At 43.6% G+C, this 12328-nt stretch overlaps 1 long non-coding RNA gene across 1 annotated transcript; it reads right to left on the reverse strand.

Annotated features, from left to right (window-relative positions):
* Positions 1-8971: 8971 nt before the first annotated feature.
* LOC116572063 lies at positions 8972-10280 on the reverse strand. The gene is made up of 3 exons (XR_004278115.1): positions 10152-10280; positions 9646-9886; positions 8972-8999 (listed from the first exon to the last, which is right to left on the reverse strand). It is a non-coding gene; the product is annotated as an uncharacterized LOC116572063 (long non-coding RNA).
* Positions 10281-12328: the final 2048 nt, after the last annotated feature.

Below are 12328 nucleotides of genomic sequence, written 5' to 3' on the forward strand. Positions count from 1 at the left end.
ATCATGGCACCTTCTTGCAATTTTTCTGATGACTTGTACTCATCTTGAGAACATCCCAGGCATGTTCTTTTGTCTTTTCAACAAGATGGCCATTTAAAAGAGAAATCCGGATGGTTATAAATAGCTTTCATTGTTAAATGCATCTTAGATCATATGTATGCTCAGAAATAGAACATTATAGTGGTTAGGGTGGAAATCTCCTGCAGGGATGATGGTGGGCAAAGGCTTGGGGTTGCAGCACAGAGCTGGGAGGAAATTGTAAACTTTCCCTCTGGCAGCCTTGGGCATGGAGGGTCTCAGTCTAGTCAGGCACTTCCCTTCAAGGGACAAGTGGCCCAAGATGGTTGGCAATGCTGATACGTTCCCGGACTTGGAACACAGTGGTGAGGAGCTCTGTCTGCTTCCCTACAATAATAAAGGGCACTAAGTTTTGCTGCTTCTGAATTGGCCATTTTAACCTTGACTCATCTCACCCCTGCCCCCGCCCTTCATAATCTATGTATCCCCGCTGCCCACACCCAGATAGATTAGTGCTATATAATGTTGGAAACCCATTCCAGTTTTAGCCTCATTTAGACATAGCTGGTGAGATATGTTTGCCATCAAATCAGATGAGTAGATTTGCTCTGCTCCTACGCTTCCGGTCTCAGGGACCTCCTCTTCTCTCCCTCTTCATGCATCCTTACCACTTCCACTCTTCTCCAAATCACTGGACTAACAGATGATGGACTAGAGGAGAATAGGAGAATAAAGTTAACCTTGAACAACATGGGTGTGGATTGCACCGGTCCACTAATACATGGATTATTTTCAATAAACATTTCAATAAAGTGCTATAAATGTATTTCTCTTCCTTATAACATTTTCTTTTTTCTAGCTTATTACTTTACTGTAGGAATACAGTCTATAATACATATAAGACATAAAATATCTGTTAATCAGCTGTTTATGTTCATAAAATATGTTAATTGGCTTCTGGTCAACAGTGAGCTATTAATAGTTTAGTTTTTGGAGCATCAAAAGTTAGATGCAGGGACACCTGGGTGGCTCAGTTGGTTGGACGACTGCCTTCGGCTCAGGTCATGATCTCGGAGTCCAGGGATCGAGTCCCGCATAGGGCTCCCAGCTCCATGGGGAGTCTGCTTCTCTCTCTGACCTTCTCCTCGCTCATGTTCTCTCTCACTGTCTCTCTCTCAAATAAATAAATAAAATCTTTAAAAAAAAAAAAGTTAGATGCAGATTTTTGGCAAGCAGGTTTGTGCCCCTGACTCCTGCATGGTTCAAGGGTTAAGTATAGTTAGAATCCTCCAGGTTATGTTTGTTCTCTGGTTACTGGAAAAGGGAGTGATACAAGGGGGAGCTTCCTAAATCCTCTGGTCAAGTCTGGTCTCACTTTTGTGTCTTTATAGCTATTTCCTAGAGACAGGTCCCTGCTTCTCCTCTGTAGTACTCTCCCAGACCCACTTCATAGCCTATGAGTGTCATCTTGAGTGAACGCCACTCTTTCTCCATTCCATCCAGTTCAATCCTATCTAGTTCAATTAATCCAAAACCATGTGTTCTCAGCATCAGGAATCAGCCACTGGGGCCATTTGGTCTCTATATTCAAGAGCTCAATTAACTGTTGTGGTAATTTGTTATTATAAATTTAACCCATGTTAATTTAGAAAACCTGAAAGCTAGAGCAAAGCATACAAAAAATGGAAACCAAAATCACCTTTAATCATATTCAGAGATAACACCTTGATAATTTTGCTTTAAACAGATATGTATGTATATAGTACATATACCCAAATTTAGATTCTGATGTTTTAATTACAGGTTAATTACACATTGCCTTGCATCATTTACTGTTGCTTTATTCGTAAGAGTTCTGCCTGGGCTGGGAGGCACTTCTCTGAGTCTCAGTTTCTTCATCAGCCGTTGGAGTTAGATGGCCTGGTTGACTCTCTCCTTGTGAATGTGTTGCAAGGCTGATGTGAAAGTACATTGTTGTTTGTAAGTAATTAATATTACTTTATCTTTACTTCTAAGACTGAGTCCATAATAGGCTCCTAATAAGAAGGTCTGGATCTGTGCTGATTATGCGTTTAGGTCCCAGATGTGTTGTCTGTCCACATAACCTCACACGGGAGACTCAGCATCTCTCACAGCCTGGTTTGCTGGGAGAATCATCCTGGGCTCTGAAGATAAAGGGTTAACCAGAGCAAAGTGTCAAAGAGCTCTCAAAAATGCAGCCCCTTTGCACAGAGGCCTCGAAGACTCTCCCAAGGAAGAGAAGCCTTATCTGTGAGAGCAATCATCAGGAAAAGTAAGTTTTCTGCACTACAAAGGCGGGGCTTTCTTCTCTGGCTTTGACTGGAGCTCTTGAGATCGAAGAAAACTTGGCCACAGTTCTAAAAACTCCAGATAAAGTCTTTGATTTGTTAATTAAATTTTTACTATCCGCATTTGATATCTCGGCCAAATTGTATCCGCCGGCCGCAGGAACAAGAAAGTCCTTCACTTCAAACGGGCGCCCACTCGGTGACCTGTAATTATGGAATTTACTGCATGGTGAAGCGCTGTCTGGGGTGCACCTGCCATCCTCGCGCCCCCCACGCTCCCGAAGACAGCCGCTCCCCCTGGCCAATTCCAAAAGGCCCAGGCTCCGCGCAAGCGCACGGGGACACGGCCAGCACACCTGCCCCGCCCGGCGGGACCCAAGGGCCGCCCAGGTGGGAGCGTCCGCTCCTCCCACCCGCCTCGGTCCCGCCCACAGGCCTCGCCCACCGCGAAAGGAGGCCTCCTGGGTGTCTGGGTGAAAAATGGTTTCTTTAATGAAAAAGTTGAAAGGCCGGAGCCCCGCTGGGTGAGGTCACTTGCTGACTGCTGGTTCCAGGCAGGGTCTTACCCTTTCTTGTAAGCTTGACCAGATTCTCCTGCTACTTGGCAGGGGCCAGGCCACCCTCTGGCCCTTTCATTCCATCTGGGGCGTGGGTATTATTAAAGGATATTTAGAGGTCTCTAGACAGGGTTGCTTCCCCAGAACAACACATTCACCAATCAGCACTGGTCATTTTTTACATGAATATAATCGAAACCTGCAGACTGTCTATAGGCATCCATCTCTGCTGTTTGGCAGAAGCTTTGCCTTGTCCATAAGCAGAGCAAACCAAGTTTTGAGATACCTTAGGCAACTCCGTAGGACTTTCCAGTGGGCTGATTCCAACACAGACTTTGGTTTTGTTAGCATTTATTTCCTTCATTTTTATTTTGAAAATTTCATGTTGTTACTATTGTTTTAAATAATAATAAATGGCCCTCCAAACCCTCTAAGAAAGATGCAGAAGTATGAACAAACTAATCACAAAGTCCAAAATTCAATTAAAAAAACAATTTGGGGCCCATCCAATTTTTACACAATAAGTAGGGATAGTTTTTTGTTTTGTTTTGTTTTGTTTTTTTCAGACAAAAGGCCTCATTGTTTTGACTCTGGGTGGACCCAATTATGACTCTAGAGCTGGTCTGCATAAAGGGGAGTGTAAGCCTACAAGAGGAAGTCAGGGAGAGAAAAGAACACTTTCTTGTAACCATATGCTGCGTTAAAGGGTGCAGTCCAACATGACATAAATAGATGTTGAGTTGTTGACCTGAATTTAAAAATGCAGGCTCGATGCTCATCAGATTAGATCCTTCCTCTTGTTTCTCTATTACCATCTGTTGCCTGGACTCTCTGTGGAGCAGGAATCTCCTTCCGTTTGCTCTTGCCGGGCTCTTTCTCAACAGTGGTGTCTGGGTATCACCGGAGACATTTCCCCAAAGGGATATCAATGTGGTGTCAGCATGTTCTGATACAGACCTTGTCACCTGAAGTTAGAATCTTTTTAGAAACTACAAACTATTATAACCTTGTCTGGAAGCTTAAAAGAGAGCTCACAGCACCAGGCCAGAGGACAATAATATTTAAGAATTTACCATGGAGAAGAGAAACTGATGGCAGATGGCAATAGTAGCACTGAGAAGGGTGTGTGTGTGTGTGTGTGTGTGTGTGTGTGTGACTGTGACATCATGATACTCAATGTCTTGAGCTAAATAACTTATTTCGGAACATTAGAATGGATACTACTACTCCAGTGTTCAATAACACTTAAATGTTTCAGGCTCCCTGCTGAGTAAACTCTTCCTGTCTATTATCCCACTTAATTCTGACAATAACTTGTGAGTCAGGTGATATTATTGCCAATGAACAAACTAAGATTTAAAGAAAGGCCAACTTCTGACAAGGTCCCATTGTGCCAAGATTTATTCCAGGTGTCTGTACCTTTCTCTTCCATATTCCACTATTCCCTAAAATGGAAGGAATAGCTTTCATAAGAAATGAGGGTATCTCTTGGGTGCAAGAAAATGTCAGAGGGTTGAATTTCTCTTTGCTGGATACTTTCTGAAGTGATACAGAGTAGAGTAGCCGCCAAGGTCACAGTTGACCAAATATTTTCCAACACATAAACTTCATAATCCCAGAAATTTTGGGTCCTCTCCCCCAGATAATAAGAATACTGCTTATAATTTGGCTGTAACCTGTGAGAGATTTCTTTTGCCAAGTTCAAGAAATAATAGGTGACTTCAGATCTTGAACAATGGAAATTGGAGAAGAACCTCTTATAGGAATGAAGGGAGAAGAAGATAACAACTCCAAATTCAAAGTTCAAGAGAGAGATAAACGCGTCTTTTAAAAAATGTGCATAGGGGTGCCTGGGTGGCTCAGTGGTTTAAAGCCTCTGCCTTCAGCTCAGGTCATGATCCTAGGATCCTAGGATCAAGACCCGCATCAGGCTCTCCGCTCAGAGGGGAGCCTGCTTCCTCCTCTCTCTCTGCCTGCCTCTCTGCCTATTTGTGATCTCTGTCTGTCAAAAAATTAAATAAAATCTTTTTTAAAAAGTGCATAAAATTGAGATGCCCTAACGTGGAGAAATAAATACCATACTATAATATTTAGTCTCTTGGCAGACCCCAAATATATTCCTATAATGGTTGAATTGAAATGAAGAGCCCCTTCAAAATCACATAGGTAAAAGATGCTTCTGGGGTGCTTTGCATAAGAACTTGTTGTGTGACTCCGAATCCAGAGGTGGGTTAAATGACCATGGCTGTTGTGAGCTAAATGTAAATGTTACAGATGCGTTCACCCAAAGCTTGCCAATGTGCTCTTAAATACCACCCTGCGTGATTCAACAAGGATAAATGACACACAGGCAAGGTCAAGGATGCAGGGACTCCGTATGACTTCATCCAGTGAAAAGGACAGACCGCTTTTCCTGGGGTCCCTTTCCCTTCCATTTACCCCTGAAACAACTGTGAATCAAAAAATTCATAAAATGAAAATTGTCACATCTTTGGACAGGAGTGGTGCTTTATGGAAATTGACCCCATCTCCTATATTCCTTGGTGACCCCCGTGAGGGGAATTAGTCACACATTCATATTATTTCTAATTTATGACCTGATGTGACCTTGTCATTTCAGAGGAATAAGGAATCAGAGCTGCTGCTGAGTTAAAGTATAATCACAGCGATTATTCCCATATTCTCTCTGTGATTTCCATATTCTATTTCCCGCTCAACCCAGGGGGATTGAGGAGGTCTCAGAATCACGGGATCCTCTCCTGCCCCATCAGAGAAAAATCTGTCTGAACTGCTGACCTTCACATTTCACAAACCATCATGAAAACTTCAGGGTAATTTGACATGAGTTTGGTTTCTTATCTCTCTGCAGCTCAGAGGTAACAATAAATGAATATGATTAAAATTTGTATCCCCCAGAAGTGAAGTAAACAAAGTTAAAAGTCATTTGAAGTCTGTCTAGTCCAGGCATTGAAAAGCTGGGATGACAAATTAAGATGGATACAGATGGGTCAGGATCAGTGTCAATGGGACTGATAACTTTCATCTGCTCTCTGTGTCTCCAGAGTCTTTCATGAGGTGATCTGAATGTTCTAATAAATTGTGGCAGTGGACTGCTTCCAGATGCTGTTGTTTCCCATTAAAGACAAGCTGGAGGTTCTATCCTGCAGAGGACGTACCCAGCAAAGGACTTCTCAGCTCTCTTTTTCCTTTTAGACAACAAGTTAATGAAAACTGCACATGCGTGTTTTGACAGGTCCTTGCAAATCACATCAGTTTGGCATATATGGACTGGAGGTGACTCAAAGCTTCTCAGACACGAGGCTGGGACAACTCCCCATCTTTAGCCTTCATTCCTGATGACTTTATGAAGACAATTAGCCAGTTGGACAGGAAATTCCTGGAAAGACTGTCTTAATGGGTCAGTGCAAATGGAGGGAAAAGGCAAACTTGGTTTCCTCATAAAAAGAGAGAACAGATCACAGTGGAGGCATCCATCTAGAGAAGCCTGGCCTGCGCTGATGGGAAAAAGCATGAGGCAGCACAGCTCTGAGCATCCAGGGGAAAGAGGATGAAAGCAGAAAGGCACGGAAGATGAGCTAAGCAAGTTCTGCCTTCCTGGATCAGCAATAACCCCAGGCCAGTGTCCAGGAGAGGTCATGTGCTGCGGACACCCTCTGCAACCAGATGTCTGGGTAGGAATCCCTGCCCTGTCACTTAGGTATCAGATGAATCTTGGACAAAGTCATCAACGGTCAGATTGAGTTATTTCCCTTTCTGATAAAAGGGAGCTGGTTATTAAGAGGATTATTTGAATTAATATATATATGTCCATAGAAGAAACTTCTACTGTATACTTGTCACTTATGTGTTCATTATTATTACTAGACGGAGATTGAATTTATTCTCATGAACTTTTAATATGCCCTTAGCATGTCCTTTAGTAGATCTGAGAATCAGTAGGGTAAAAGCAGACCTCTATGGCAATCAGCCAAACACACCAGTGTTGTCCCTTCTGGACTTGAACTGGGGAGGGAATCACCCTCCCTTGCTTCCAGGGGACAGGTGCACTGCATGTTGGGAAAATATGGGGTATGGAGTGTCTCCACCACAGGGTCTATGTGTGGACCCTGAGGGGCCATTAGGCTGTAGCCCTTGGTTCTCTCTAGAGAGAGTCTGTGTCTCAGCTCTGCCACTTACTAGCTGTGTAACCTGGCTCTTTACCAAATCAGGGCTCTAGGTTCCTCATTAGGAAAATAAGAATAATAAAGAGTGCTTCCCTCTTGGGGCTGTTAGGAGGATTATGTGAGTTCATACATGTGAAACACTTAGAATAGTACTTGACAATACTGTAAGTGCCATATAAATGTTAAGTATCTCTATTAATATTATTTTTTATTAACAGCAAATAGGGACATAGGTGTCTATGAATGCCAAGTAGAAGAGCTCATTCATTTACTGATTAGCCAATAAACATTTTAAAATACTCTGTCAGACACTCTGCCAGACTGTGATGTTTCAGAAGTGAATCAGGCTCATGCCTTTGAATAACACAGGACGTTGGGTAGGGGAGAAGGTAGAACTGGCTTCTCTGAGGGGAAATTGAGATGGTGCTTACACAATAAACAGGTGTTGACCAGGTGGGGATTCTGGGAGGAAAGTAGAGAAACCATGGAAGGTATTTTCCAGTGCACTGGGGTTTGGGGAACAACAATTGTTTGTTATGGCTAATGCATGGAGTGGGCGGGAGAGGTGATGTTGAGGTTGGGGAAAGAGAGGAGCCCATTCATGGAACATCTTTATACAATGTGGAGGTTGACTTTGTATTGAGGCAATGGAAAGTCACTGAGAGCATTAAGAGGAGATGCAACATATTCAAGATTCTGATTTGATTTGAAGTTGGTGTTGAAAATGAAAAAGATGAAGCAGGAAGCAGGAGAAGCGATGAGTCTAGGAGAGAAGGCAGCTTGACTTGACCAAAGCAGCTGCCTTAGGGGAAAGGGGCAAATTCAAAAGACATTTATGAGAAAGGGGTGATGTGTTTTTGTGCATAAGATGAATAGGAAGAAGAGAGACAGAGATGGAGAGGGAGGGAGAAATCAAAAGTCAATTTCAGGTTTATAACATCGAGGCAGAGAACTTTCAGAATGCTGAGGTTGATTAAAGTAGATATTAACATTGGCTCTTCCTAGACTGGAGGGTTACTTCTTGGCTCCTGAGCTCCTGGTTCTTATTCTATCCTCTTGAAATGTGCGCGGCCATGTGACTTCTTCAGGTTAAAGAAAGAGCATTTCATTGCTGGTGCTCATGGGTGCTCCTTTCTCTTCCCCTGGCATGGGAATGGTGGGAGCCAAAAAGAGATGGAATGCTCTAAAATTGGATCACTGAGCCAACCTAGGGGGGCAGCTGTCATGGAGAGTCACCTGCACCTGCAGAGGACTTTGAGTCAGTGAGAAGTAAGATTTTGTTGTGTTGGGCCATTGAATGGGAAGAGGAGAGAAGATTTCACTGTGCACTTAGAACTGGCCCTGAGTCATTGGTTATTTTTCTCTCCACATAGAATAAATGAATTTAAGAATCAGTGGGATTTCTTGAGTTTGTCTTGTAAAGTTACAGTATATTAAAAAATGCTCAGAAACTAAAGTCCCTATCCCTAGGAATAGTAGCCACGTGGTAGAAAAATCTGGAAAATAGCAGATCCTCAATAAATGTATTTTCCCTTTTTCTTTCTTTTTCCATATTCCAACTAACACTTCTCTGTTCTGACCAAAGAGAACTGCCTCTCTTCCCTCCACCCAGACATAACAAGTTCTGGTTTATATAGTCAATCTTAATTTGTATGTATCCATATATTTACTGTTTACTATTTCTAGCCTTCTATCTGGGAATATTTCCTTCTGCAGGAAGAAAGCCTCTCAATATTTCGTTGAGTGTGGATCTCCATGCCACTTGCATACTTTGGCTTTAGTTGGTGTAAAACTGTCTTTATTTAACTTTCACTCCTGGAGAATATTTTCACCAGGTACAGTGTGTTACTAGGTTGGCAGCTAATTTTCTTCTTCTTCTTCTTCTTTTTTAAAATAGATCATTCTCTTGTTCTCTGACTTCCATTGTTTTTCTGTCAAAAAAAAAAAAAATCAGATGTAAGTCTAGCTCCTGCCCATTGAAAATCATTTTGTCTTTTTTCTCTGGCTGCCTATGAGATTTTCTTTTTGTCTTTTTCTTTTAGCATCTCTGTGTTGATAAATGATTAATAATTAAGTAATTCATTGTTTATTTACTTAACAGATATTTACTGAGCTCACCCCCCTAGACATTGGAGGCTAGTAGTGAGAAAAGACAGGCCAGCTCACCGTTAAGGATCACTCTGACTCCACGGGCAAGCCCAGGTGCTTGGGGAACATATACTGCTGGGGTTGTATTTAAGCCAAGCTCTGAAGGATAAGTAGGGGATCAGCAGGCAATGATCAGCCGGCGATGAGCAGAGGCGAGAGAGAGAGAGAGATAAAGAGAGAGAGAGAGAGATATGTTTTCAATGTAGGGTCTGCATATGCAAGGCTCCAAAACAGAGGGCACAAAGGGTTTTGTGGAATGGCAAGTGGGTCCGTGTGTCTGCAAAGGAAGATCTTGTGGGCTGTGAAGGACAGTGGCCGTGGATGAGCTTTGTCAAATGCCTGTCTCCAGCTACACTGTCTCTTTAGCTTTAGACATGACATACTTTCTACATGACATCTTGCCTAGGATTCAAACCTCCTTGAACTCACCTTGTCCAAGGATCTCGCTTGTATTTTCCTGGTCTCCAGCTCATCTGGAAGCCCAGCCACAACGATTCAATTGCATATACTGGAGAAGAGGGAGGACATCGTTCTCTGCACGGCCTGATGATCGTCCCTGTGTGACTTCACCCCTCCTTACCGAAGGGGTCTCATTTCACATGGAACACGCTTGCCCTCTCCACTCCAGCGAAGGGTCCTTCTTTTCAGTTTCTGAAGCATACGCTCCCTCCTATAAGATAGATTTTATAATTAGTGTTCCCTTTTTCTAGAAAACTCCTCCCCCCACCTCATCACTTCCTTGGGGGAAGCCTTTCAAACCTCCCCTCCCCCATTACTCATTCTCATTCCATATCACATTTCCTCTCACAGAGCCAGCCACAGCTTGCAATTAGGAGTTGACTGGTGTGGTTATGTGTGTGGCGCTGGCTCCCCCGCGAGCATAGTTTCATGAGGGCAGAGACCATATGTGCTCTGTTTACGTTTATTCTAAAGACCTGGCACAGAGGGCCTGCTCAATAAATCCTTGTTGAATGAGTGCCTCGTAGCTCTATTAAGGAGTGTGGGTGTTATCTTGAGGGCATGGAGGAACCACCAATGCTGCAAAAGAGAGGAAGATTTCGCAAGACTTTCTGCACTGGAAACTCACTTCCGACGAGAGTGGACGGAGCATGGGAGGGGCCAAACCGGAAGGGGAGGAGCCTTAGGGGATTGTGGTACAGGCGCCGGTGGCCATCATGGCTACCCGCCCATCTGTCGCAGTAGAAGTGGTGGCGTAGAGGAGGCTGGCAGGTGTGGGAAGTGTTAGCAAGTCAGACGCGATGAGATCTGGGGACTGAATGGAGGAGGAGGGATGATGGCTGGATCTCGAGCTTGCATCACTGAGCCAATGGTGGTTCCATTTATAAAACGGGGAGCAAAGGGCAAGAGCAAGAGGGGTGGGAAAGTAAGACGATTAATTTGGCTTTTGGCTTGTGGAATTGAAATGGGGGTGCTTGGAGGCAGGTGATCTTTGTCTCCGGTGAGAAATTGGCCCTGAAGGTATGCAGTTGGGATTTGCTATAAAATCCATCATAAAATGCTTCATTTATGGTATGCCTTAGCTCTGAAGAACTGAGTAACCCCGAGGACTTACTCAAGTGTCACTTTATAAATCCCGACAGTCATAGAAAATTTATTCTTTCTTGTCATTTTTTATAGGGAAATAGCAGCAAAAATAGGTCGGAGATCAGTCTTAATGTAGTACTTCCTGAAACGATTTGAGACTGAGAGCTCATTTGCCTTTGACTGAACCTGTCAGTTGAATGTAGAATTTTCACCAAAGTTGGAGAGGGGCTGACAGTGGAGGTCAGAGAAAACTGGATTGGCCAAGTTGGCAAACATCATTCCCGCCTGGCAGGGCCCCAACCCCCTGCTGAGAGCTGTCCACTTAGCCTCCTTCATTTTGCAAATAATTTCTGTTTGGTTTTCAGCTCTCAGGAAGAAAGCATGTAAAAAGATCAGCCATAGGGCAGATTCAGCAGGATAAACATTAACTAGATATTGACCTGGATTCCCTTCAGGTCTGGTTTAAGTACGCTACTGAACACTCAAACTGGACTGTAACCAACCTGGAAAGTTGATATTGACTTTGGGGAGCAAGTAAATGAAAAAACAAAGGTGTCCTAAATGGTAACTGTTTTCCCACGTGTGGGTTAGTCAACTGGTCTGAGTCCCGTGGGTTAAAGTCCCGTGGGCCAATGGACATCGTGACACTGTGACGCCCGCCCTGATTGGTTTGCATTGAACAAGGTGAAGGGCGCAGAGGCGTTTGCTTGGAAACAGCCAGACTCACTTCCTGACTCGGTTTATCCAGCTGGTGCGACTGCTCACATCTAGAGCCCTTGCTCTGTGGGAGAGCGTTTGGCTGATGCTTGAGTTGAGGGAGAGATGTTCACATCTTGCAGGGTGACAGAAACCCCAACAACAGACAGAATTCTCAGTGAGGGCGACAGCATCATCTAGCCACTGTCAACATGGGCACCAGCTGTGCTCCTGGGAAAGCAGCAAGTCACTTTGATTTCAGAGTTAGATTTATCAGAGAAAGCCATGCCAAGGAATCATTTGCATGCTCCGGGAGCCTCCTGAGACTTGGTTCTCCTCCTTGGGATTTTGGTCTACTCAGTCCCTTAGAAGACCACCACATGCACCTTCTCTGACTCTCCCACTTCGTGACATTGCAAGAAGTGTAAGCATTTTAAGTCCGTGTATTGAACATGTGAAAATTTCCCCTTTTTTCTCATGAACCTTCTGAAAGTCACAAATTGATTTTATGACAAGATTCCTTGATCTACTGTCCTTTTCTTAGTTCTCAATTCTTCACTTTTATCCCTGTGATTTGACAAATAAACTCAAGTTAGCGGCAGCCATCGTATTTGGGGAGCTTAGAGAATTCTCACATTCAGACTGTTCATGAGCATTGCGTGCTTGTTGTGGGGAATAAGCCTCAAAGCCCATCGTGACTGATGTTCTGGTAGTTTCCTGATAGTGAAATGGAAGGAAATAAGCAAGTCTACCCATTGCTCTAAGGCTCTCCCGGACCGGCAATGACCTTGTGAAGGTTATTATGATTCAATTCCACTGCCCAATATTGGAATGTTGTGCTCAGAATCAAACTTGCTTTGCCCTTGATTGC

This window comes from Mustela erminea, chromosome 13 (genome assembly GCF_009829155.1).
Source record: "Mustela erminea isolate mMusErm1 chromosome 13, mMusErm1.Pri, whole genome shotgun sequence".
Taxonomy (NCBI): Eukaryota; Metazoa; Chordata; class Mammalia; order Carnivora; family Mustelidae; genus Mustela; species Mustela erminea.